The sequence below is a fragment of the Tiliqua scincoides genome, chromosome 6 (assembly GCF_035046505.1).
Source record: "Tiliqua scincoides isolate rTilSci1 chromosome 6, rTilSci1.hap2, whole genome shotgun sequence".
In the NCBI taxonomy this organism is placed as follows: Eukaryota; Metazoa; Chordata; class Lepidosauria; order Squamata; family Scincidae; genus Tiliqua; species Tiliqua scincoides.
The window spans coordinates 75,236,278-75,260,651 of NC_089826.1; the positions used below are offsets into that span (position 1 = coordinate 75,236,278).

General features: G+C 45.9%; 1 pseudogene; it reads left to right on the top strand.

The window, feature by feature from the left end:
* The first annotated feature begins 23,971 nt into the window (after positions 1 to 23,971).
* LOC136656640 (5S ribosomal RNA) lies at positions 23,972 to 24,091 on the top strand (annotated as a pseudogene).
* The last annotated feature ends 283 nt before the right edge of the window (positions 24,092 to 24,374 follow it).

A 24,374-nucleotide genomic window follows, 5' to 3' on the forward strand; every position in this document is an offset into this window, starting at 1 on the left:
ATACAACAGTGACACTGAATTATTGCTTTGTAAAACAGGAAGGGTTAGCTTGCCCCTCTGCTATGCAGAGGGATTTATCAAAGGACCTCGAGGCCCATGTTTTCTTCCTGATGCTCCTAGCCTTACAGGAAGCGTTGACTTTTATTGGCGACAAGAAACAGGCTGTTTTGGAGTGATGTCCCACTTGCTTGTTTTATGGGAATTAAGTGACAAGTATGATTTTCTGTTGCTTCCTCTTTGTTCCTGAGTGCTGTAAGAAGTGTTTGAGTCCTAAAGTCTTGGTCAGATGCATTAGGCTCTCACCACGGCACTGCTTTGATAACCCCAGAACAATGTTTCCATCTCCGGCTTTGTTTTGTGTCATTATTTTCTCTGACTAAAGCTAACAAAGAAAAGAGATGCCCACCTTGCTTTTAAAACGGTGCAGTACAGTCTCCAGTAAACCAAATGAATAGTGAAGAGTTGTTAGCAAGATGTAATGAGTGACTAGGATGCTCAAGTGGTGATCCTTGGTGTGATAATAGGGGTGCAGCAAGTCCTCAAGAGTATCTTTGTTTCCATCTTCATGTACTCAGCACATCCTTTTTCTTATTATTAACCAATAGCTAAAGCTCGCAAATGAATAAATGTCTCTCCCCCTCCGTTAATACATTTTGGGCCCAATCCTATCCAACTTTCCAGTGCCAATACAGCTGAAATGCAGCCCCAAGATAAGAGAACATACTTTCTCTTCCCTTGCAGAAACTTTGGCAACTACTCTCCCCATCACAGGATGTAGTGCATACTCAGGGCTGGCTTTAAGCCAATTGGACCAATTTCTGGGCCCCGAACCTAAGGCTTCCCAGCAATAGGCTAATCTACTCTAGTCTTGCTTGCAATTATATATGAAAATGTGCTTAGATCCATTTGATTCATTATGGGTGCACATTTTGATTGCTTTCCATTCTATCATAGAGATAAAAAGTCTATAATAAATTATGTTTATATCTCTAAGATTCTTCAGACCTGGGCTGTGAACCTGGGGCCCTGCAAAAAAATGTTGACCAAGAGGGCCCTGCAGTTCCTTGGCTTGTCCTTGGGGCCATACAAATAATGTTTCCAATTGAGCCCCACAGCTCCTAAGGCCAGCCCCGAGCACACCCTGTTGGCACAGCTGCATCAGTGCTGGATAGGTGGATAGGATTGAGCCCATATGTCATCATGGAATGCTGTGGACTGTCTAGATGTTGATCGGTACTATAGCAGGCTCAACTGAGCAGGTTGTTCTTTGAATGACCATTTGATTATATTACTAGCAAGGGCCGAGCTGTCACATGGACTGTATAGCTGAAGCAGGAAACATAAAAGGTAGAGGAAGACAAGCCAAACAGATCAGGCAAGTTTTAGGAAGATCTGGAGTGGAGCAGGAAAAGATAAAGAATTTTTAAAAGCAAATTTAGCACAGACATGAAGCACTAGAGAGCCAGGATGTTGTAGTGGTTTGAGAGTTGGACTTAGACCTGGAAGACCCAGGTTCAAATCCCAAGAAGCTATGACCTTGGGCCGGTGACCTTGGGCCAGTCACTCTACCTCAGCCTCATCTACCTCGCAGGGTTGTTGTGAGGACAAAAGGAGAGACGGAACCATCTACACAGCCCAGAGTTCCTCGGAGGAAGGGCTGTATAAAAATGTGAGAAATAAAAGTTTTAGCCTGAGTTTCAGTTCAGTTTGAGGTAGATTTCCAATTCCCTTCGTCTATTGCGAGGACTGTTTCTCCAAGATGTTTAGGTAATGAACCCATCTGTGCTTGCATCAGACTGTCTATGTATAACAGGCGAACTTTCCAGCCCTACTGTCCATCTTTGAAAATGTCCTGCTGCCTCTCCTGCTGCTGTTGCGTCTCCCCTACCCAGATGGGATGGGTGGGCAGGATAAGGAATCTGCTGCACTGGCTCCCTGCCCACAGTTCCTGCTGCGTCCACTTCTGTTCATGCACGACTTCCCCAATAGCCTTAAATGGGTGCCTCTGTCTGCTCATTCCATATTTCTTCAGATTATTCCAGATTTCTGCACAGCACAATACAAAAAATAAAATAAAAATTAGTTTCAGTTAAGACTTCCCAGCACAACTGAAGTGAATACATTCACATTTAAACAAATTCTGGTTGTATGTTTGCATGGGCGCACATGAACATTACACATGCATGCGCAGAGAGACCTGTGCAACACTTTGAAGTGGAGATTGCATTCAGTAGGAGCATTGAGACTGTCGTTACATGCCTTACTCAGTCACCTATAAAAACTCTATGAGGTCAAAAAGTGCCGATTTACTCAGAGTTGAGTCCTACTGTGTTCAGTGTGGCTTATTCCCTCATCAGTGTGCATAGGTCTGCTGTGTAATTCAGGAATTTGGGGTTAAAATTGTCATTGTTTATCAAACTGTGGTTTGGGACCCACGAGGTGAGTCGTGAGCCAATTTCAGGTGGATCCTGTTTGTTTCAACATGTATTGTAATATATTAGACTTGATGCTACCATGGTATGCGACTGCATTTGGGGAAATGTTACAGATCTGTACTTTTAAGAGGCTATTATGTGTATGCTTTTAACAATGATTGTCAGTGGGACTTATTCCCACTAAGTGTGGATAGGATTGTAGCTATTGGGATGGTGGGGAAATTTTTTTTTTTTTTTAAACAGATCAGCAACTGCATGGGAGGGTTAGGTGGATTCTTCAATATTTTAAATGAATTTTTAAACTTATTGTAAACTTTTAATTTACTTAGGGCCTGATTTAGAGCCCTAAGGCATGTCTGCAACCATTACCATTCTTGGCCTAGACTGCCAAGTGGTGGAGAGGTGAGTGGGGATAGGGGGAAGGTGGAGGGAGGTGTTCTAGGGTGGGGGGAGGTGGGGGGAGAGCAGGTGGAGGGCGGGGAGGAGGTGTGGCAGGGCAGGGAGTAGGACAGAGGGATCCTGAGCACCATGTCAGACTGCACAGCCTGACACAGGACTCTTCAATTCTGTGCCAGCTCCAAAGCCACTGCAGAATCAAGTAGCCCCATTGAGGGCCTATGTCCCTCCCTGGGGGAAGGGGATGAAAGTCCCCTTCCCTTGTGGCGCGGCCACAGGCTGCCCAGTTGCTCATTGGATGCCGCAGTAGCCATTTTGGCGCTGTGGCAGCCTTGCATGCTGGGCAGCTCAGGATTGGGCTGCTCCTTGATTGATCTGACTTTTTTTATGGGGGTGTTACAAATTTTCCTGCTTGATGATGAAAATTCTGACTATGACATCACTTCCAGGTTAATGACGTCACTTCCATGGGCTCTTGAAAGACTGTCATTCTAAAAAGTGGGTCTCAGTGCTAAAATGTTTGAGAACCACTGGTCTGTATTGTCTAATGAACTCAGCTTTGCTTTACATGAGAATCGGGAAGCTGCTGACCAGATGGGAAAGGGGCAAAAATCACAAGTGACATGTAGCACCAGCTGAAATTCCCGCCTCTACACAATTATTAAAGGTCCAGGAGCCCTGAAGTTGAAAGGTTGGACACCACCGCTCTAAACTGTGGGACTTTGTTTTAAGATCAGTGGAAGTTTCTTTATTACACTGAATCCTGATTAAAAGACCTTCAGCTCACAGCAATAAAAGATGTTACTTTTCTGCCTTTCAGGAAACTAGTGATATTAATTCTGCTCACCTTTCAGTCGAAAACTACAAATCTCCAGGGTTTTATGTTATGCTATGTCTGGCTACCCTGCATTTAATTCTGTCTGTCACTTGATTAAATATAACCAAGTGAGGAGTAAATTTTAAAGATGCATTTTGCCGGCATGACCAGGAGAGAGTCAGAGAAGTGTAAGAAACAGGCACTTTTAAAAATAAAAATTCCAGGAAATGTATTCTGGCAACTGGTACTGAATGCTCATGCATGTCTAGTCTTATAATCACTTCAGGACCTGGTGTGAACTGAGCAGGGGGAAAAATTCAGAATTGATATATCTCCTGAAAAGTCTGCTTCTGGGCAGAAAAAATTCACGAGAGATCAGAAAGCTCAGAGCTGATCATTGAGACCAATTAAATGAATTAGTGCAGAAGAACAGAAGATAATTCATGAGTGACATCTAATCTATTCTAATTGCACCAAAACTTAATGTGGCTATAGCTTTAGTATCTAGCATGTGTTGGATTAGTGAACAGAATGCAAGGAAATGATCATTCATATGTAATGGTGAAAAGTGAAAAGAAACTACTTAATATTGGCTCTCATTTGTCAGTAGATGTGGTTTCTACCTTACGAGTCCAACTTCTAATTAAGCTGATTCCCACATTGCCTTTTTCATTCATCGAGATTCATGCTTGTGTTCAAATAAGTGTATATGTAATGAAACGATGGACATCATCGCCGTTCAAGAGACGAGGCTGCCAGATTCAGGATCTGTCAAAGAGAGAAATTTCTCATTTTTCTGGCAGGGAAAACCACCAAACGAGACCAGGGAACATGGTGTTGGCTTTGCGGTCAGAAATACCCTGCTGAAATCCATCATCCCACCTTCAGCAGGAAGTGAAAGAATTTTGTCCCTACAGCTCCACTCATCGGCAGGACTTGTCACTCTCATCAGTGCATATGCACCGACTCTGTCATCTTCAGCAGAAGCGAAAGACAAATTCTATGATGACCTGGCCACCACTATCAAGAAAATCCCCGAAAAAGAGCCGTTGTTCATCCTCAGCGATTTCAGTGCTAGAGTTGGTGCTGATCACAGTTCGTGGCCCACTTGCTTAGGCCAGTTCGGCACTGGGAGGATGAATGAAAATGGCCAATGCCTGCTAGAGCTTTGCTGTCATCATGGTCTCTGCATCAGCAACACATTCTTCAACACGAAGCCCCAACACAGAGTCTCTTGGAGACACCCAAGATCAAAGCACTGGCACCAGCTCGACCTGATTCTCACCAGACACTCCAGCCTTCCCAGCATCAAGATCACATGCAGTTATCAGGGTGCTGCCTGTGACACTGACCACCCCCTGGTGTGCAGCAGAGTGAAACTGCGACTGTATCACACGAAAAAGGAAGGAAGAGTTTGCATTGACACCAGCAAGACCCGGGATCAGGGAAAAGTGGAGGAATTTGCACGAGCGCTTGAGGAATCTCTTCCAGGCCCGGCCAATGCAGATGCATCCAACAGATGAGAACATTTCAAGAATGCCATTTACAACTCCGCCTTGTCCATATTCAGCAAGAAGACCAACAAGACGGCAGACTGGTTTGAAGCCCACTCTGAGGAGTTGACACCAGTCATTGAGGAAAAGAGGAGAGTTCTAGCAGCATACAAAGCCTGTCCCAGTGAACGCAACCTGCAGGTCCTCCGAGCTGTTCTCAGCAAAGTTCAGCAGACTGCCAGGAGATGTGCTAACGACTACTGGCTCTAAGTCTGTTCCCAGATACAGATAGCAGCTGACACGGGCAACATCAAGGGGATGTATGACTGTATCAAGCTGGTCCTAGGTCAAACACAGAAGAAAATTGTCACTCTGAAGTCTGCCACAGGCGACGTCATCCAGGACCGGGCGCAGCAGATGGAATGCTGGGTGCAGCACTACTCTGAGCTGTATTCCCGAGAAAATACAGTAACCGAGGAAGCACTGAACAACATTGAGTGCCTGCCTGTGTTGGAGGAGCTTGACAGTGAACAAACCCTAGCAGACCATCACATGGCCCTGGACTCCCTCGCCTCTGGCAAGGCACCTGGGAAAGACAGCATCCCTGCTGAAGTCCTAAAGTGCTGCAAAGAGATCATCGCCACTGAGCTGCATGAAATCCTCTGCCTCTGCTGGAGAGAAGGTGGAGTACCACAGGACATGAGGGATGCAAACATCGTCAAACTGTAAAAGAACAAAGGCAACAAGGGTGACTGCAACAACTACCATGGCATCTCTCTCCTTAGCGTTGTAGGAAAGCTGTTTTGCCCAAGTTGCACTGAAGAGGCTCCAGGTACTTGCAGAGAGCATCTATCCAGAATCGCAGTGCGGATTCCAAGCGAACAAGCCCACCACTGATATGGTATTCTCCCTTAGACAGCTGCAGGAGAAATGCAGGGAACAACAACAGCCACTCTTTATAGCCTTCATAGATCTCGTGAAGGCTTTCAACCTGGTCAGCAGGGACGGCCTCTTCAAGATTCTCCCCAAGATCGGATGTCCACCCAGGCTCCTCAGCATCATCAGGTCTTTCCACAAGGACATGAAGGTCACTGTAGTCTTTGATGGCTCAACATCAGACCTCTTTGACATCCGAAACAGAGTGAAGCAGGGCTGTGTTCTCGCGCTGAACTTGTTTGGAATTTTCTTCGCTGTCCTGCTGAAGCAGGCCTTTGGAATTGCAACAGAAGGCATCTATCTCCGGACCAGATCAGACTGAAAGCTCTTCAGCCTCTCCAGACTGAGAGTAAAGTCCAAAGTCCAACTGAAATGTCTGCGTGACTTTCTCTTTGCTGAGGATGCAGCTGTCACCGCCCAGTCTGCCAAAGATCTTCAGTAGCTCATGGATCATTTTAGCAAGGCCTGCCAAGACTTTGGACTGACAATCAGCCTGAAGAAAACACAGGTCATGGTTCAGGATGTAAACTCACCTCCCTGCATTACAATCTCTGCGCATGAACTGGAGGTTGTCCATGACTTTGTGTACCTTGGCTCAACGATCTCCGACACTCTTTCTCTCAATACCTAGCTAAACAGACGCATCGGCAAAGCAGCTACCACGTTTTCCAGACTCGCAAAGAGAGTCTGGTCCAACAAGAAGCTGACGGAACATACCAAGATCCAGGTCTACAGAGCTTGCATCTTGAGTACACTTCTGTACTGCAGCGAGTCATGGACTCTTCGCACACAACAGGAGAAGAAGCTGAACGCTTTCCACATGCGCTGCCTCTGACGCATCCTCGGTATCACCTGGCAGGACAAAGTTCCAAACAACAAAGTTCTGGAATGAGCTGGAATCTCCAGCGTGTATACACTGCTGAAACAGAGACACCTGCGTTGGCTTGGTCATGTCATGAGAATGGGCGAAGGTTGGATCCCCAAGGATCTCCTCTATGGAGAACTTGTGCAGGGAAAGCGCCCTACAGGTAGACCACAGCTGCGCTACAAGGATATCTGAAAGAGGGATCTGAAAGCCTTAGGAACCTCAACAGATGGGAAACCTTGGCCTCTGAGCATTCTGCTTGGAGGCAGGCTGTGCAGCATGGCCTTTCCCAGTTTGAAGAGACACTTTGCCAACAGACTGAGGCAAAGAGGCAAAGAAGGAAGGCCCATAGCCAGGGAGACAGACCAGGGACAGATTGCACTTGCTCCCAGTGTGGAAAGGATTGTCACTCCCGAATCAACCTATTCAACCACACTAGACGCTGTACCAGAACCACCATTCAGAGCATGATACCATAGTCTTTTGAGACTGAAGTTTGCCAACATTCAACAATGAAACGTCAGCCAATGTATACCCATGTCCTTAGTTGATACAGTCACTCTGGCGGAGAACTGCAGTACTTAATGGAGTGACATGAGCTCCTTGCCTCCATCTTGAAGATGCCCTACAGTGAACCAGGCCTTCTGTTGTGAGTGCCTGATCACATGGAGACCGGCTTCATCTGACCTGCCTCTGCTTTTACTGAGAGTGAAAAGTCATGCAAACTTGGCCTCCACCCAATCGGATACTCATTCAGATGGTCCACCTCAGTGGTTCCCAAACTTTTTAGCACAAGGACCCACTTTTTAAAATGACACTCTATTGGGACCCACCTCGGTTTATCAGACTTTAAAAAAGGGGATCTAGAAAGAAACAATATTTATTTATTCATTCATTCATTTAATAAATAAATAAATAAATTTTATAAGTAATAAATCAGAAAAAGATCCTCACACTTTTATCTCCCTATACTGTATTTACACGTGCTTGCAGAGTGCAGGAGCTCAGCTCCTTGCAGGGAAGTTGGGGGCTATCTTGCAAACTGCAGGAGCTGAGCTCTTTGCGGGGTAAGTAGCAGCTACAATTTCTGATTTTTGAATAGTCTCAGGGCTTGAGGCAGTGAGTAATTTGATCTTTCCATCACCATTTGGAGACCCACCCAAAACCAGATTGTGACCCACCAGTGGGTCCTGACCCACAGTTTGGTAATCACTGGTGTACCTCATGCTGGTAACCACTAGTGTACCTCATTTACTCTCACACTGCTGGAGCACACCTCAGAATGAATGGAGGAACTGGGGCTACCTGTAGTATTGAATGTGTGATGGTGCATTCACATATACAAGTCACCCCCCGGTGATGTTTCAAACATGTGTGAATTAAGAGGTGTGATCTGGAGGTTGAGCTACCTCCTTGCCTGAAAAAGCTAAGCAGGGTCAGCCCACTTTCACTTTGGATGGGCAACTGGATGCCGCTGATGGAGCTGACAGAGCCAGCAGAGCTCTGTGGAGGCATGTGGACTGTGGAGGAGTCAGCTGGCAAGACTCATGGGGGCAGTCATGTGCACCTCCTTGGTGTAGTGCATGGCACCCCTTAGGCTCTGCCCAATTTATGCCTCTGCTTATGGCATTGTTAGCCCCCACTTTGTGCCATCACAAGGCTCTGCCACAGAAAACTCATCCAACCTGGCAATGGTATGTGAGGATTGCTGTAGTCTAGTCTTAAGGTGACAGAAGGTGAACCAGCATATAGAGTAGGCAGGTATATGTTTGGTGGCCTGTTTGTACAGCAGCATGAGAATATGTTGTTCCTACAGTCTCAGAAAAATTAGATCTGAATTTTAAATGGATTCTCCCTCCCCCCCATCTACACCCTGTTCGAGTGTCTGTCTGCTGGTGTTCTTTTTGCATCTTTTTAGATTGTGAGCCCTTTTGGGACAGGGAGCCATTCGTTATTTGATTTTTCTCTGTAAACTGCTTTGTGAACTTTTAGTTGGAAAGCGGTATATAAATACTGTTAATAATAATGTTAATAATACACCCTAAGCCAGGGGTGCTCACACTTTTTTGGCTCGAGAGCTACTTTGAAACCCAGCAAGGCCCGGAGATCTACCAGAGTTTTTTTTACAATGTTCACACCATCATAACATATAACATTTATGTGTACAATGTATGTTGGTGTACCTTGAGCCCCACTGAGTATAACAGGACTTACTCCTGAGTAGACATGCCTAGGATTAGGCTGTGAGGCTGCAATCCTAGCCACACTTACCTGGGAGTAAGCCCCATTGAGTACAATGGGCCTTACTCCCAGTGTTTCCTCCCAGAGGCACCTGAAGGGGGGGTCGGCACTCTGCGATCTACTCATTTTGCCTCGCAATCTACCAGTAGATCGCGATCCACCTATTGAGCACCCCTGCCCTAAGCAAACCTTTCTAATAGAGATTTCCTCTTATAGCATAGAGAGAAACATACATTAATGCTGCTTGACAAGATATGTATAAATAATGCCTTTAAGGTCAACGGCGTCATTCAGGCCTCAGCCTTTTTTGCTCATATGAATCTTAGCAAACCACTTAAGGTGTCCAGGGTAATCTCCTTTAAAATATTCCCCAGAACGGTTTTGCATCTACTTTAGAAGAGGGACTTCCAAATGGTCTCAGTTGGTTTACTTCTACTGAGTGATTTCATTGCCCAGAAAAAAAAAAGACCTGGTGGTTAGGACAAAAGCAACTTATTAATGCAGGCATTGGCCAATGCCTAGAAAATGCAAGGCATTAAGGGCAGCAATTTTCAACCAGTGTGCGGTGGCACATTGATGTCCAGGGAAAGATCCAAGGCTGTGTTATGGGAGCTTGGAGCACAGGGGTTGGAAATTGCTGAAAACCTCTTCTGGGACACTACGGTTATCCTAGAAACAGAGCCAGGACATCCAGGCCAACCACCGTCAATCTCTCTTGCAGTGGGTCTTTGCCAGGGTCCCTTTAAACTGACTGCCTTTGGAGTCCTCCAGTCAGATCGTGCCTTGCCACGTCTCACATAAGGACACTTTCTGACAGGGTCACTCCTTCATGTCTTATCTCTCCTGGAAGGGAGCTCGCAGCCCTGGGGCCTATAAAGTGCTAGAACACAGATCTCCCATCCCAGAGTGCTCCTCAGCGAGGATGTTGTGGACCCAGGAACCTCTTCCACTCTATCACTGGGCCAAGGTCACAATGCCTGCAAAGCAGCTGCCCCAAAGCTGTTCCAAACTATGGGGTTGCTCACTTACCTTCTTACTGGTCCCCCATTTCTTTTCTCTGTTTTAAAGCCACACTCTTAGGCTCCTGCCCTGTCACTATTTGAATCATGTGTGTGCTTGGCAAGGGGGAACCTGAGTCACCAGATTTGCAGCCCTTGCCCTAAATCCAATCAAGATTGGAGCAGGGCCCAGAAGATCTGCTGTGGGGTTTAGCTTCCCAGGAAACCCACCATTCTGCCAGGATTGCAAGGTGCTTGCCCTGCCAGGGTACCACAGGGACAGAGAAGAAGAGACAATCTGGAGGAGTGATTAATAGTAGGTGAGACACTTTAGCCTCTCACTCTCCTTCTCTTCACATGCTCACTTTTGCTCTGCCTGCCTCTTCCTTTTTAAGCCAGAAAGTAGGAGAGCAGGAGTAGTAGAGATTAATGGGTAGACAAAGGTGGGTGACACCCTATAATCTAATGCCTGAGACATCAACCTCAGCTGGCTTCATGGATGAGTCATCCTGGTGTACATTTTATAAGTACTATATGAAGGCACTTGATATCACTCCTTGGAGTCCCTATCTCCATACAGTGAATGATTCTTGTGCACTGTCTTTGACACAACTGAACACAGCCAAGTGTTATAGTTCAGAGTCCCCCAAAAGCTGTGACTGGGGCTTCTTCAGCTTCATCCTGTCTTGCCTTGATAACACAGCCAAAGCCAGAGTGAATCCCATCAGGTATCTGCTTCTGAAACTTGGGACCTGGTACTCATGGTGCAAGAGACACTTCAACAGGCTGGCTTTTAATAGCCCCCAGAGCATAAGAACATTGAATCTCTGTGTTGATAACAGTGCTGCAGCTTGAGTGATCCCTGAGAGAATTTCTAGCTTCCCTAGAGGATGCAGAGTTTATACAATTCAACACCCTGAGGGCCTTGCCATCAGAAACGGAGAAGTAACATTGGCTGTGCTTTCAATAGCTATTTTGGGAAACCCAACAGTGTTCCATTCACATTTGCCTAAATGATTCACACCTCTTGTTGTGGAATGCAGCCGAACCTCCAATTTACCTTTATTCCTTAATAGGGATACAGATGGTGTGAAAAAAGCACCTTCCAGCAGTTTACTAGCTCAGAACTAAAATGTATATCACACCTTTGCAACACAGAACCACAGTGGCTTGCAAAATCCAGTTATGACAGTATCACAGCAAAATAATATTAAAAAGCAATAAACACACCTTATCAAGCAAATAAAAAAAGCAGGTAGGAATGGTAAAATAACTGCTCTGCACTGGGTATTTTCTGTGCATAAAGATATGTATCCAACTGAACAGTCCATCGATCACAGTGTTTTTAGTTGATTCACCATCTGATTTTTAATTCACTGATTAATTAATAAAGACACACCTATGTGCATCTCACATCACTATAAATGCCCTTTTGAGAGATCTAAGGAAAGTGAGATGGCACTGCTGTCATTAACCTCCATAAATGGTGTGCTCAGTGGCGTAGTTAAAGGGGGTGCTAAGCACTAAGTTTTGCAGGGCGCCTCACCGTGGCGCACAAGTGGCCCCTTCCCCTCCCCTTCGGAGCCATTCTGGGAGGTGAAAGCAAAACTGAAGCACCACTACTTTGCTCCCACCACCCCTTTGAATGGCTCCAAAGGGGAGAGGGGAGGGTTGCTTGCATGCCGCAGTGAGGCTCCCTGCAAAATTTAGTGCTTTGCATCCCCTTTAGCTATGCCACTGGGTGTGCTGCAGCTAATAGTAAGAAAGCCACCAGCAAATGCAATTGTCCATCCAGGTTGCACTGGAAATAAGGGGGCTGAAGGAGCAGGTCACTGGCAGTTTGGGGGAGGTTTAGGGCAGGGAAAGGCAAGGGATAGGGACAGGGCTGGAGGGGGTGGATCTTGGCAGCAAAAGTGCATGCTGGATCCTATCCCTAATTTCTTTTTTTTTTTTTTAACTTGCCCTGCCCCCTTCCTTTCCTTGCCAGAAAAAAAAGCTGGCATGGGTCTGAGAAGAACTATAGGTGATCAGGTGGCCTACCAGGAGATAAGCAAAGAAGTATTTTGCTTACCACTTGCTGGCTATCTGATCGCTCCCCTTCCCATAGCAAGCATGTGCCTTGGCAGCATGACTGCGTAGCAGAAGATTGGGGAGGGGGGTAGGATGGGGTTCTTAGTATAGGAAAGAAAAAGTTACCTTTTATCTCTTGTTTTTTTATCCCTTATTCCAGCAACATCCCAGAACCAAAAAAAAGAGAACTTATTTGCTTGATTTATATCCCACCCTTTCCCATGGGTTAGAGTGGCTTCCAGCACTTTTTTCCCCTACATGTAAATTAATAGTCTTTCCCCCAAATGGCCCACAATACTAATAGTTTGGGGGAATAAAAAAAGGCTTAATGAACTCAAAGAGATATCATAAACATCAACTCTAAACGAGCTCAGTGCAGTACCCAGTGTTATTCTTGCCAGTATTAGTGCATCTACAGCACCTTGATGGACATTTGCCCCATTCAATTGATCAACTAAAGTTTTAGAAATTGGGCCGCTCAAACTTAACAAAATCCCCCATGTCAATGCGGTGGTGCCAGCATGGCTTGTGCTACATCTTGCAGGGGAAAGCTGCAGGCTGGAGGTCTCCTTGAGATAAGGGGGCATTTGTACCCTTGCCCCAGGGAAAGCCCCAGCTGTGGCAATACATCTGTACCTTCTAATTCACTGGCACAAGTCCAAGTGGACCTGGGTCAGTGGATCTTGCCTGGGAAGGGAGACAGAATACAGTGCATGCCAGAGCCACTGATCCCACCCCCCATTGCTGCCCTTCCCCCAGTGGTTCATAGATAGATAGATAGATAGATAGATAGATAGATAGATAGATAGATAGATAGATAGATAGATAGATAGATTTTTTTAACCCAGATTCCCGAACACCCAATTAAAAGGGGATCGGAGTTTGTTTTGCCTGGCCGGGACACGAGAGTCCCTCCCCAAGGGGGAGGGGAAGGGGGCTGGGTCTGGCAGCTACGGCGGACCTTTTAAAAGGGCACGAGACCCAGCCCTCTTCCTCCTTTGCACGTGGGCACCGTGGGAATACCCGCCCGCCCGCCCACCCTAGAGGCAGTCTGAGTTTAACTGGTCGCCGTTTGGGGCCAGGTAGGAATTTTTTGCTGCCTGCCAAGATTGGCCAAGGGGCAGGCAGTTTTTTCACCTACCCCAGACTGTTATGGGCCAGGGGTTACACCCTCTCCTCTGTTTGCAAGCTGCCATTGGTCACTTTAAGAGGGCAGGTGGTGCGGGTTAGGAGGCGTGAATGGGACTTTGGCATGCACCTTCAGGCGGCATAGGCAGGGCAGAACCCTATTTCAGTCCTCAGGGGCTCGGCGGCACGAGGTCGTAGACAGGGCCCTGGCCGGGACTGCGGGGCACACCTCAAAGGCTCAGCGGCTCGTGGTGGCACAGCCCGCAGTCCAGCTGCCTTCCCCTTAAGGGACAGACATGGATGAGATGCGCCGCCCCAGCAGCGGGGCGCGACTTGGAGTCGGGTGCATGTCCACCTGGGGGCAGAGGTTTCTGGTACCGCCCAGAGGTCCCTCCCCGCACCACAGGGGCTTTCACTGCCTCGGATGCTGCAGGTCTCAGCCTCTGCTTCTTTTGGTAACATGAAATAAAGTTGCCCTTTCTCCCATATCTGTTGTCTCGAGTGCGGAAACAAAGTGTGTGTGTACATATATAAGAGACTCTAGGGACTCATGCACCATTGTTCTGTTGTCTAGGTTTCCCATGATTGAGGTAGATTCAGTATTTTTTTTGGGGGGGACGACATGATCACTACCTTAATTCCAGAGACCAGGTCAACCAGGCGGGTAGACCTGGGCTCCTGGTTGAACTTTGGCCTCCATGGCTGAGGTTTGCTGGGCAGGTAGACCTGGGTTCCCATTCTGACTGCCCTCTGGAGTTGCCTCTACCAGGTGGTATGGCTGGGTTCCTGTCTGGACTTCGAGCCCAAATCTACCTGTTGGGTAGACCTGGGCTCCTGTTTCAACTCAGCCTTCTTGTCTCTCCTAGTAGGTGCTCCCCTGGTGCCTGACTTTGCTCCCCATCTCAGCAGGTGCCCTTCCCCATTGGTGCGACAGTTTGGGGGGCACGCAGCCATGGCACCACCCTTGGATCTGCCCCTGTTCATGATCCTTGATCAACTTTCCTTGGCTTCCATCTTTACAGGAACTTCAGAACGAGAGGATTATATGGGGAAGCGATTCTATATTCTGTGATCAGCCTGTGTTTTGCTTAGGTTTACTCTCCCTTTCTTTGGATAACACTTCATAATGCAAATAAAGCAATCAATGCTAAAGCACTGGGAACCAAGCCAGAACCTGGAAATAATACAAGGCATCTGAGCAGTGAAAGACGACAAAGATTGAACATCTCCCGTTTACATGTGCCCATTTTCCCTTAGATTTGCTTTTGTTTATCCAAGAGAGAAAGAGCTGCTATTTTGGACCAAGAGAGCACTCTGTGCCATAAACTCATTATGCGCCGTATACTCTTTTGCTATCAACTCAGGTGTCATCTTATCAAAACTCCGTTACTTGCCAAGAGGTTCCATCATGTTTGCTCCAAGATCCATTTCCATTTTTACGTCCCATCATCAGCATCCCCGAAGCAGCCAAAATTATAAGGGAGGAAGACGTCTGCAATTGCAGTACCCTAGGGTCATTAATGCAGCCAGTATCAAAACTTAACATCAGTTCATTGAGCAGAACTACAGAGAGCACAATCGAAATTGGGAGGATTTGGATAGATGAGGGAAATCATAAGAGAAAGCATTGCCGTGCTGGAAATCCCAGATTATTTTAAAGCTTCACCAGACAAATGCAGAATTGTTAAAATGTTCCTGGGGTTTTGCTGGATACTGTTGAACCAATTCAACATGAATTCAATGCTTTAAATGCAGGCCAGTGTCAGGAATCAGCATTGTTAGGTAGTTGTCAAGTGCCAGGGGCTCTGGAACTTTCATATGGTGGTAGCAAAGTGACTTTTTTTGGGCCGAACTAAATTGGAAGGGCCCCGTGTAGGGCAGTTTGCCAATGGTCCTCTGAAACTTTGGACCGGTCCAAAGTAGTTCAGGCATCTACCGGTGAACTACTACTTCAGTAGTTCAGGCATCATTAGTACTGATGTAGTAATAACAACAACTGGCTAGATTCCAAATTGCAGAACAGAACCACAGGCAGCCCAATCCTAACCTGTACTGGAATAGGCAGGCTGGTAGGCAAGGTTGGCAAGTGCAAGGTTGGGACTGGCTGAGAGTCAGCCTGAGGCAAGTGGAATTAATTCCCTTTCCCTCGAGTCACATGGCAGCAGCCCCAATGGGGCTATTTGGATCTGTGCCAGCTAAAGAGGTGGCACAGATCTGAGCTACCCAGTGCTGCACTGGGTTATCCTCAGCCAGCCTAATTGTCAGATCCTGACTCCAACCTCCTCTTGGGCCTGAAGCACCCAGGGGCCCTCCCGCCCTCCCCCTGCCCCAGAACGCCCAGTTCCACTCTCCCCCCGTCCTCTCCAGACCCCTGTGCTGGCCTGACTCAGAAGGTGCAAACTTACCAGTTCCGGGGCTTGCTCCAGTGTGGGGAGGTTGATGCATGTCCTTGCACCGGCCTTTCCGACTCACAAAGAGGTGCAAACATGCTTTCTGGCACGTTTGCGACACTCCTGGGCCAGCTTAAGGACTTGCACCAGCCAAAGGAGTGCTCAGGATTGCACTCTTTGTACTACAACAGCAACAGCAACAATAAGAGTTGTTATTGTAAACTGCTTTTCAACAAAAAGGTTCAAAGTTTGCACAGCAAACTGAATGAAAATATAGTTCCCTGTCTCCGTTTGCAATTTGTTCATAGAGACACAAAAAGAGACAGCAGCACCACTGGAAAAGGTGCTATGCCGGGTTGTATGGGGACAGTTACCCATCTCCTGTGAAACATAAAGCAACCACTGCTTCAGTTGGATGTGTTGTGTAGTGCAATCCTATCTTGTGCTGGAACAGGCAGGCCAGGAGGCCTGCGCTGTATCCAACACAAGATAGGGTCCCAAAGTGGCTCAGTCGGAGGTAAGCGGAGTTTCCTCTGGGTAAGCCACTGCAGCCCCAATGGGTCCTCTTATACTTGTGCCACCTCCAAAGGCGGCATAAGTCCGAGGAGAGCAGAGCAACTTGAAGCCGCTCCATGCTGCTCAGGAATGGTGTTGGGATCAGGCATAACTGTCGGGTTCCAACCCTGCCTCCTGCTCCCCACCGGCCCACCCACCCCTGGAACCGCCCTCCTCCTGCCCTCCCCCACCCCAGAATGCCTTCCTCCTGCCTCCTCCCCAGCTCCTCCCTGCCTGCCCCAGAGGCTTATGTTGGCCAAACTTGGACAATGCAAGGTTTCCTCCCCAAGTCAGCACGGAGGCTGGATTCAGCCTCTGCAGGCTGGCATGCATCCCTGTACCAGCCCAACCATCTCTTGAGGAGGTGCATTGGCATTGCGCCCTTAGTCCAGTTAGCAGTGGCAAATTGGGCTATGTCGAAAAACTTATAGCCCAATTGAAACTGAGCCCCCCCCCCCCCACCAATGCAGCTCTGCCAATGGAGTGCACACTGCATCCTATCATGAAGGGTCTGTCGTGGTACGGGTCAGCTCCACCTCTCCCAGCCTGACATCCAATGGGAACAAGCCTCCAAACCTCTCACGATGGACTGGGCAAAAGCAATCTATGTGTGACTGGAGCTATGGATTATCATTACCAACCCGACCACACAAACGAATATCCCCTTTTAGGTATATAATTCCAAGCATAGGAACCAAATCTCATCAAGTTTCTCACTGATGTCTTGCCGATTGAACACATTGCTAGATCGAGCATCTCCATTGTCCTAGAGTCTGACTGCTCAGTCGGCAAAGACTTCTATGTCGGCATCACAAAATATTTTTATTTCCACAGATTTCCTCCTGTTAACAACCAAGACTCAGGCAAGTGCGGAACTCTGCGAAGTCAAGGCTTTTGTTCGGAATCAAGCGTACGTGTTTAATTACACTGAGCCAGAAGGGTTGAACATCCTTGCAATTCCACAGCATATGGTGCAATCTTCCTTCATTCAAGGCGTGGTGCCAGCAGCAGCCATGGGAAGTTCAAATTGAGCCAATGTCCAATTTGCCTTGAATTAATTGTAAAGGTGCAGGTTGAGCCTCATTATTCGCGTGGGTTCCATTCCAAGCACTCAAGTGGATGGCAAAAAACGCACTAATCAATTTAAAAAACAAAGTTTCTTTGCTCCAGTGATTTAAAAACAGCCTTGCTGACCTTTGTGATGTAAGATAAGAGTCATTAAGAAGACAATATATCAATCAGTCATCCTCCAAGAGCTTAGAAAGGAGCTTCACTCAGCCTCTTCCTTCACCAATGCAAAGTGATCACCTTTCTTTCACATGCTCAGGGGGAAGGGATGGGTCGCCTGGAGAGAGAAGGATTGATGGATTGTCAGCCAGCTGCCCCCCCTCTCTCATTAACGAGGCTATTGTTGAAGGACTGTTCAGTTTTTTTAAAACTGGGCAGGAGGTCTGGTCTAGAGGGTTGAGCCTCCATTTGCCTGAAGATAACATCCACAAGGTTGCCAGTTCGAGGCCACCGGCACCGTGCGACCTTGGAGCAGCTGACAAGCTGAGCCGAGCTATTTCCATCTGCTCTGAGCGTGGGAGGATGGAGGCCAGGATGGAGGCCAGATCAGAATGCAACATCTGAATTGTTGTGGCTCTTGAAAAATAGAGCCTTCTTTCAATTGTAAAAATCCCTACGGGGATTTAAATTAGCCTGCCTATGTAAACCGCCTTGAATAAAGTCTTGTATAAAGACCAAGAAAGGTGGTATATAAATACCTGTATTATTATTATTATTATTATTATTATTATTATTATTATTATTATTATTAAACTGATTTTAAAGGGATGCGTTTTTCCTCTTCTCCAGGGATCAACACATTCCTTCTCATTTGCAGCAGCCATTCGCGTTGAGTCAAATCCGTTTATAAAAATCTGTGTATAACAAGGCTGGACCTGTATCTTGAATACCTTTCCATCTACCTGCCCACAAAGGATCTACAACAATTTTGCCCATGTCCAGTGCCCGTTCCATCATTAACATTGCAAGTGATCGGTGATCACACTTTTTACACAAGAGCATAAAAACCTATGCAAGTGGAAAGACCAAAAACACGATTTTTAAAAGAATAGACATGGGGGACCAGAAGGGGCAGACCAGAAGCTGCCAAGGCATCTGCTACCAAGCTGGCATGGATACAACGCTGCAGCTGTAAATATTGCCCCTCTGCCGAAGACAGAATGCCGATTGTAGCATTTCAAAAGTATCATTTTTATGAATGAGTTGTGTCAGTGTAGTAACTGCTGTAGTAGTCGTACATCTAAGATTTCATCTAAGATTTCCAAACAGTGTTTTCTCTCTCGTAATCTTCGTTTAGGGTTGTGTACTCCACTAGGATGGGGAAATATTGCCTCATTTCATTCCTGTGTGAATCACTTTGAGAAGCTCTTTACACCCCCTCCCCATTCTCTCCCCTCCCTGCTTACAGCACACACACTGCTCAGGATTGTGCCAAGAAACCTTGGACTCCCTGATGCAGTTTATAAGATCGTGCTTAATAAATTTCAATCTGAATTTCGAGTGCCCCTAGAAAGCCGCACCTGTAATTGGAGGGCAGTATGAAGCTTCTGGATTGGTCAGGTCTGGTATATATAAATATTGGTATAGATTCTTGCCTATGCAAGCCTTTGACTTTTGCAGAGTCAACAGAACACATTTCTGTACATGTCTCTTTGGTTCCCAATTCCAGCCACTGGACAATACACCTCAAAGCTTCACATTTGGGTAATATATTTATGCATTTCCAAGATTAAGATCTTTGCTGAACTGCCACTATTTCTTTTGTCACTTTATTTCCTGATTGTATTCACAAGAGATGTACATGCTTTTAGTTTTCTCAGGCAATCTGCTGCTGCTGCGAATTCCTCACTTGCAATGGAAAGATATAATTAAAGCTTGGTAGAATTATCTCAGGAAATATATATTGGTCTGAAGTTGGTAGCAAACTCCTGCAAAGAAAGAGCAGGTCAGAGAGTGCCTTCGTTCCCATCTGCCAACTAAACATTTGGCTCTCTATAGCCTTGGGGGGGGGGGGAAGGTGAAATAGTACCAAATACTTTTAATACCCAATTCTGTTTTCTCTTTTCTCTTAAGTCATAGAGCTGTAAGAAATGTCAAGAAGATAAATATAAGAATTGGCAAACATATTTACTCTTTTGGAAGTCCCATGTCTGATCTTGAAAATGGGGGGGGCAGCAGACTGCTTTTATACAGCAATCAGCTAAAATGTTCTGGCTCAATATATCTATTTTTTTTCTAGACTCCTACTAGATAATGTTGTCAAGAACTAATAGATCAAACATATCCTAAAAGCATTCCAAGAAAACTCTGTAGAGATGTTTACAAGCAATCTGACATACAATTAAATACCATTGTTTGCGGAAATAGCTTCACCCAGAAGGAAGATTTGCAACTATCTTGTTTTTTTTTAAAGCACGTTGAAGGTATTAAATTTTTTTAAAAAAAAATTATTTAAGAAAATCTATTTGTAATGTACTAAAAATCATGACCAATATGAAGATTAGATCCTGCACATATTGTTCCTGTACACTTTGAAAAGATGGATCAATATTTTCCTCTTTCCTCTCTACCTTTTAGATATAGGAAAGTGTAATATAACTGAAATTATTTTCTGACAAGCAAATCTTTATTGCATTACCCGCCCAGGAATATATCTTTATTGTGTGTGTGTATACATATTTTTTTTCATTGAGCAGGAAACAATAATAACCTAGAGTAGAACATTTTCAGCTATGTTATTCTGACACCAAGATTTCAGTAATATTTTCTAGGCAGGTAAATTATATTATTGTTTCCGTTCTTGCTGTTTTATCTTCTTGTATTTGGAGGATTTTTGACAAAAGTTCTCAGCAAATGATCACATCTTCCCAGCCTATTGCACAATACTAGTCAATACAGGTTGACCCTGATACCCTTATCTGGAATTCTGAAATATGGAGTATTCCAAAATATGGAACTCTTTTACATGACTGTAAAAAAAAACAACTTTTCTCCTAAAGAAATAAAATGACAAACTGTGTTCCATGCACAAAATAATTAAACAAGTTGTATAAAGTTACCTTCAGGTTATGTGTATAAGGGGTATATGAAACATAAATGAATTTTGTTTTTGGACTTAGGCACTATTCCCAAGATCTTTCTTTCCCAAGATCTCTCATTAGGTGTATGCACATATTCCAAAATATGGAAAAATTAAATATCCAAAATGCTTCTGGTCCAAAGCACTTTGGATAAGGGATGGTCAATCTGTATTCCAGTTAATTTCAAGTCTTATAGGTGCAGTCAGCCACACAAATGCTTTCTGAGAACATGGTTCTGGAGTTTAACATGAGCTTGGTATTATTATTTGCAGGTTAGTATGGCCTCCAGGTTGTCCCATCTTTATTTACTTCAAATACATATAAGCAACCTTCCCCTACAAATCAGAACATTGTCAAGGAGGCATTTTTTTAAAAGACAAATAAAATAACCTAGTATCTTCTTTCTTGGGGAAAAGAAAAAAAATCTTTTCCTGGGGCTTGTTTTGTTTCCCAAGTTTCTCACTCCTGTGGGAGGGGGGTCCTATGTATTCAATGCATTCTACAATCAAAGCTCTTTAGTGAGCTTGTCAGGGGCCACAAGAAAGGGGGCATCTGTCACTGGGCCCCCACCTGTATAGGGGCAGTGGCTTCATCAAGGCTTTCAGGGCCACATCTACCTGGCTTGTCTCCTTCTTCCTCCCCTAAGCATCAAAGCACCACACTCCTCCTAAGGTCTTCTCCAGCCTCCCATTCTGCCTTCTGGAGGTTTTATTCCAGCCCTCAGCCAACCAATTCTTATCCCTGTCCTCCCCCTCCTTAGGCTGGCACCTACTGTGTTCCACCCACCTGACCTGGTTGCCCTCTGAATTCCAAGCCTCTCCTCTGGGAGGGTGGGGAGGCTCCTGCAACCACTTACCTCCCCATGTTGCTCCTTGTTCACTTAATCCCCTCTCAGCCTGAACTTGGTCCAGTGCCCATCAGGCAGTCTGCTTCCTGGGTTGCACAATCTGGCCCTAGACAGTAGGGAACTACCCCGGTTACCATAGCTTTATCTACTGTATTTCAGATTATTGTTGCACCTGTGCTGGGTCCCCATGGTGTCTCCTGCCTACCCCAATGGTCCCCTGCTTTAGTACTGATGCCTCAGGGATTGGTCTAGCCAGGTGGGCTCTTATCTTCATGGGCTCCTAGCTGGTGTCCAATCTGGCTGAAACCAATTTTCCCTGCAACATGTGCCTCCCTTTCTTCTTTTCGCTCAACTTGCTACTTTCTACCTGTTCAGCTCTTTGTCAACAGCTGTGGAACATGGGACAGCCTTCCTGCCTCTTGTACAAGATCCCTTGACTCTAGTACTTCCCTTCCTGTCTGCTCTCTCTGCCCTTCAAGCGTATTCCTGAATATTTCCAATGCTGGTGCATCAGGCTGCAATGGTTGGTTGAGCTCAGAGGCACCACCAGAGTTTGTGTCACCCAGTGCCAGAGCTCATTTCTACATCCCTGTGATGGACCTCCCCCCATACCAGAGCATACAGCATCGATTACTGTACCATATTCAAAACCCAAATGTAGTGACATCACTAGGGTTGGTGCCATCCCCATTATTTATTTAAATATATAACAGTACAGGTCACCCAGCAAATCAGTAACCAACAAAAAACCAGCGGCCAATTTGATGACATTACACAACTGAATAAGAGTTCTAGTACTAGCTCTGATACATGGAAATGAAAGCTGATTCATACTTATTTGACTCACACCTTATTGGTTTCCTGTGGTGTCATAATAACACCTCACTGGCTCTCAGAACAATCCATCTCATTGGTCAGTTTTGAGCGAAGAAAATCCACTTTTTGTTACATAAGGCAGTTGTGTTTTCCTTTTCTGGTTATTAGTCCATAACATTTGATATAATACAAATATTTCAACAAGGTGTGTTTCTTTGCATTCTGCATTAAATTACACATCAAATGATATGTAACATGATGGCATTATTTTTTTAAAAAAAACACCAAGATTTTATTATTTTGGGCAGTAGTGGTGTCACCCCCCTGAGTGCATCACCTGGTGCGGTACACACATCCCGCACCCCCCTTGCAATGCCACTGTCTGAGCTCATTCCTACTTAAGATGGAAGGGTGAGCCAGACCTTACAAACAGATTGAGGGCACAATCCTATCCAACGTTCCAGCACTAATGCAGTAGTGCCAAGGGGGTGTGTACCTATCCTGCAGTGGGGGGAGGCAATCATGGAGGCCTCCTCCAGGTAAGGGGATGTTTGTTATGCTCCCGAGGCAGCATTGCCCTAGAAAAAGCATTTATCAGACTTTCATTACTCACATGCATAATGTGAAGTTCTGCCTGCAAACCTTGGCAAATTTTCTAGATAGGAAATATATTTTTTTTTCCAATTCATCATTATCTGCATACACTGTTAGCCTAACATAATTATCCTAAACAGATATTTTTACAATAATTATCTTCCTAGGAATCTTTTTGCTACCATACATTTTATAAAACAATTTTCTAAAATTAAAGCAGAAGTGACAGTCGTAATGGTCTAGTTCATAAATTGGTGAACTAAGTGTTCCTATTTAAATAAATTATCTAAGTGCACATAATTTTAAGAGCAATTATCCTTGTATGTCTGGATTGCTTTTGGTTTCTAGGTATGCTGAAGTTCATCCTTGACTCCCTTTATCCCGATACCTTGTAATGAAGGCTGTTTAATAGACACTGTGATTGTCGAGCAAGCCGTCATCTTGGTCTCTGATCAGCATCCCATTTTGCAAGGGGGAAACCTCTGTGGTTGGATAGGTGCCTGGCCAAAGCAGGGTGAAACAGGGTTACTTCAGGTGGAGGATTGTGGACCAAGTCTCAAGGCAAGAGAGCCAGCTCCCCTCCCCATGGGCAGTCTGCAGAGAAGGACAAAACTGAACCACTCTGTTTTCTCTCACCCCCTCCAAATCAATAGTATAGCCAGAGGGGGTGCAAAATGGTAAGTACTGTAGTTGCCACGATGGGCTGTCGGAGCCATTTAGGGCAGTGACATCAATGCACAGGGGCTCGTCTAACCAAACGGCATCTCCTGTGCATTGCCATCGCTGCCTGGAACGGCTATGACGATAAGTGGATTGCTGTGCATTGCAGCTCCTGCAGTACTTACCGTTTTGCACCCACTCTAGCTACGCTACTGCTCCAAGATAGATTTGGAAGAAGGAAGGAATGGAGAGTTGATATTAATAGACAGATAGAAAAAAAGGGAAAGGGGGTGCCATTTGGTGCTCATCTACAGGCAGCAAAATATAATGGGCACTGCCCCCCCCCACACTGCAAGATAGGTTCACACCCCCTTGGCACTACTGCATTAGTGCTGGAACTGGTTCAGTTCCTGGCCAATGCTGTCTCAGGTTCAGTTCCTAGGGCAGTGCTGTCTCAGGAGCATAACAAATATCCACTTACCGGGAGGAGGCCTCCATGACTGCCCCCCCCCACTGCAAGATAGGTTGTCACACCCCCTTGGCACTACTGCATTAATGCTGTACCACATCTCCTGGCAGCTGGTGGACAGCAACTGTTACCCTGCACATGCCCAATCTCGTCTGATCTTAGAAGCTAAGCAGGGTCAGGCCTGGTTAGTACTTGGATGGGAGACCGCCTGGGAATACTGGGTGCTGTAGGCTTATACCATAGTCTTTCGAGACTGAAGGTTGCCAACCATTAATGCTGGAACTGGTTCAGTTCCTGGCCTCTTCAGGTAGAGCTGGAAAGAGCCTACTCTCAAACCCCAGAGAGCCACTGGCCTGATAGACTAGCAGTTCTCAAACGCTCAGGAAGAGTTGGAGCTGCAGTAAGTGCATGTAGGGGCGGACGGAAGGCAGTGACCTGCTGGATTGTGCCACTTTGGAGGGGTGCAGGGGCTTTGCAGCCACTTGCCAGAGCCTGCAGCATCCTCTCGGGGTGCAG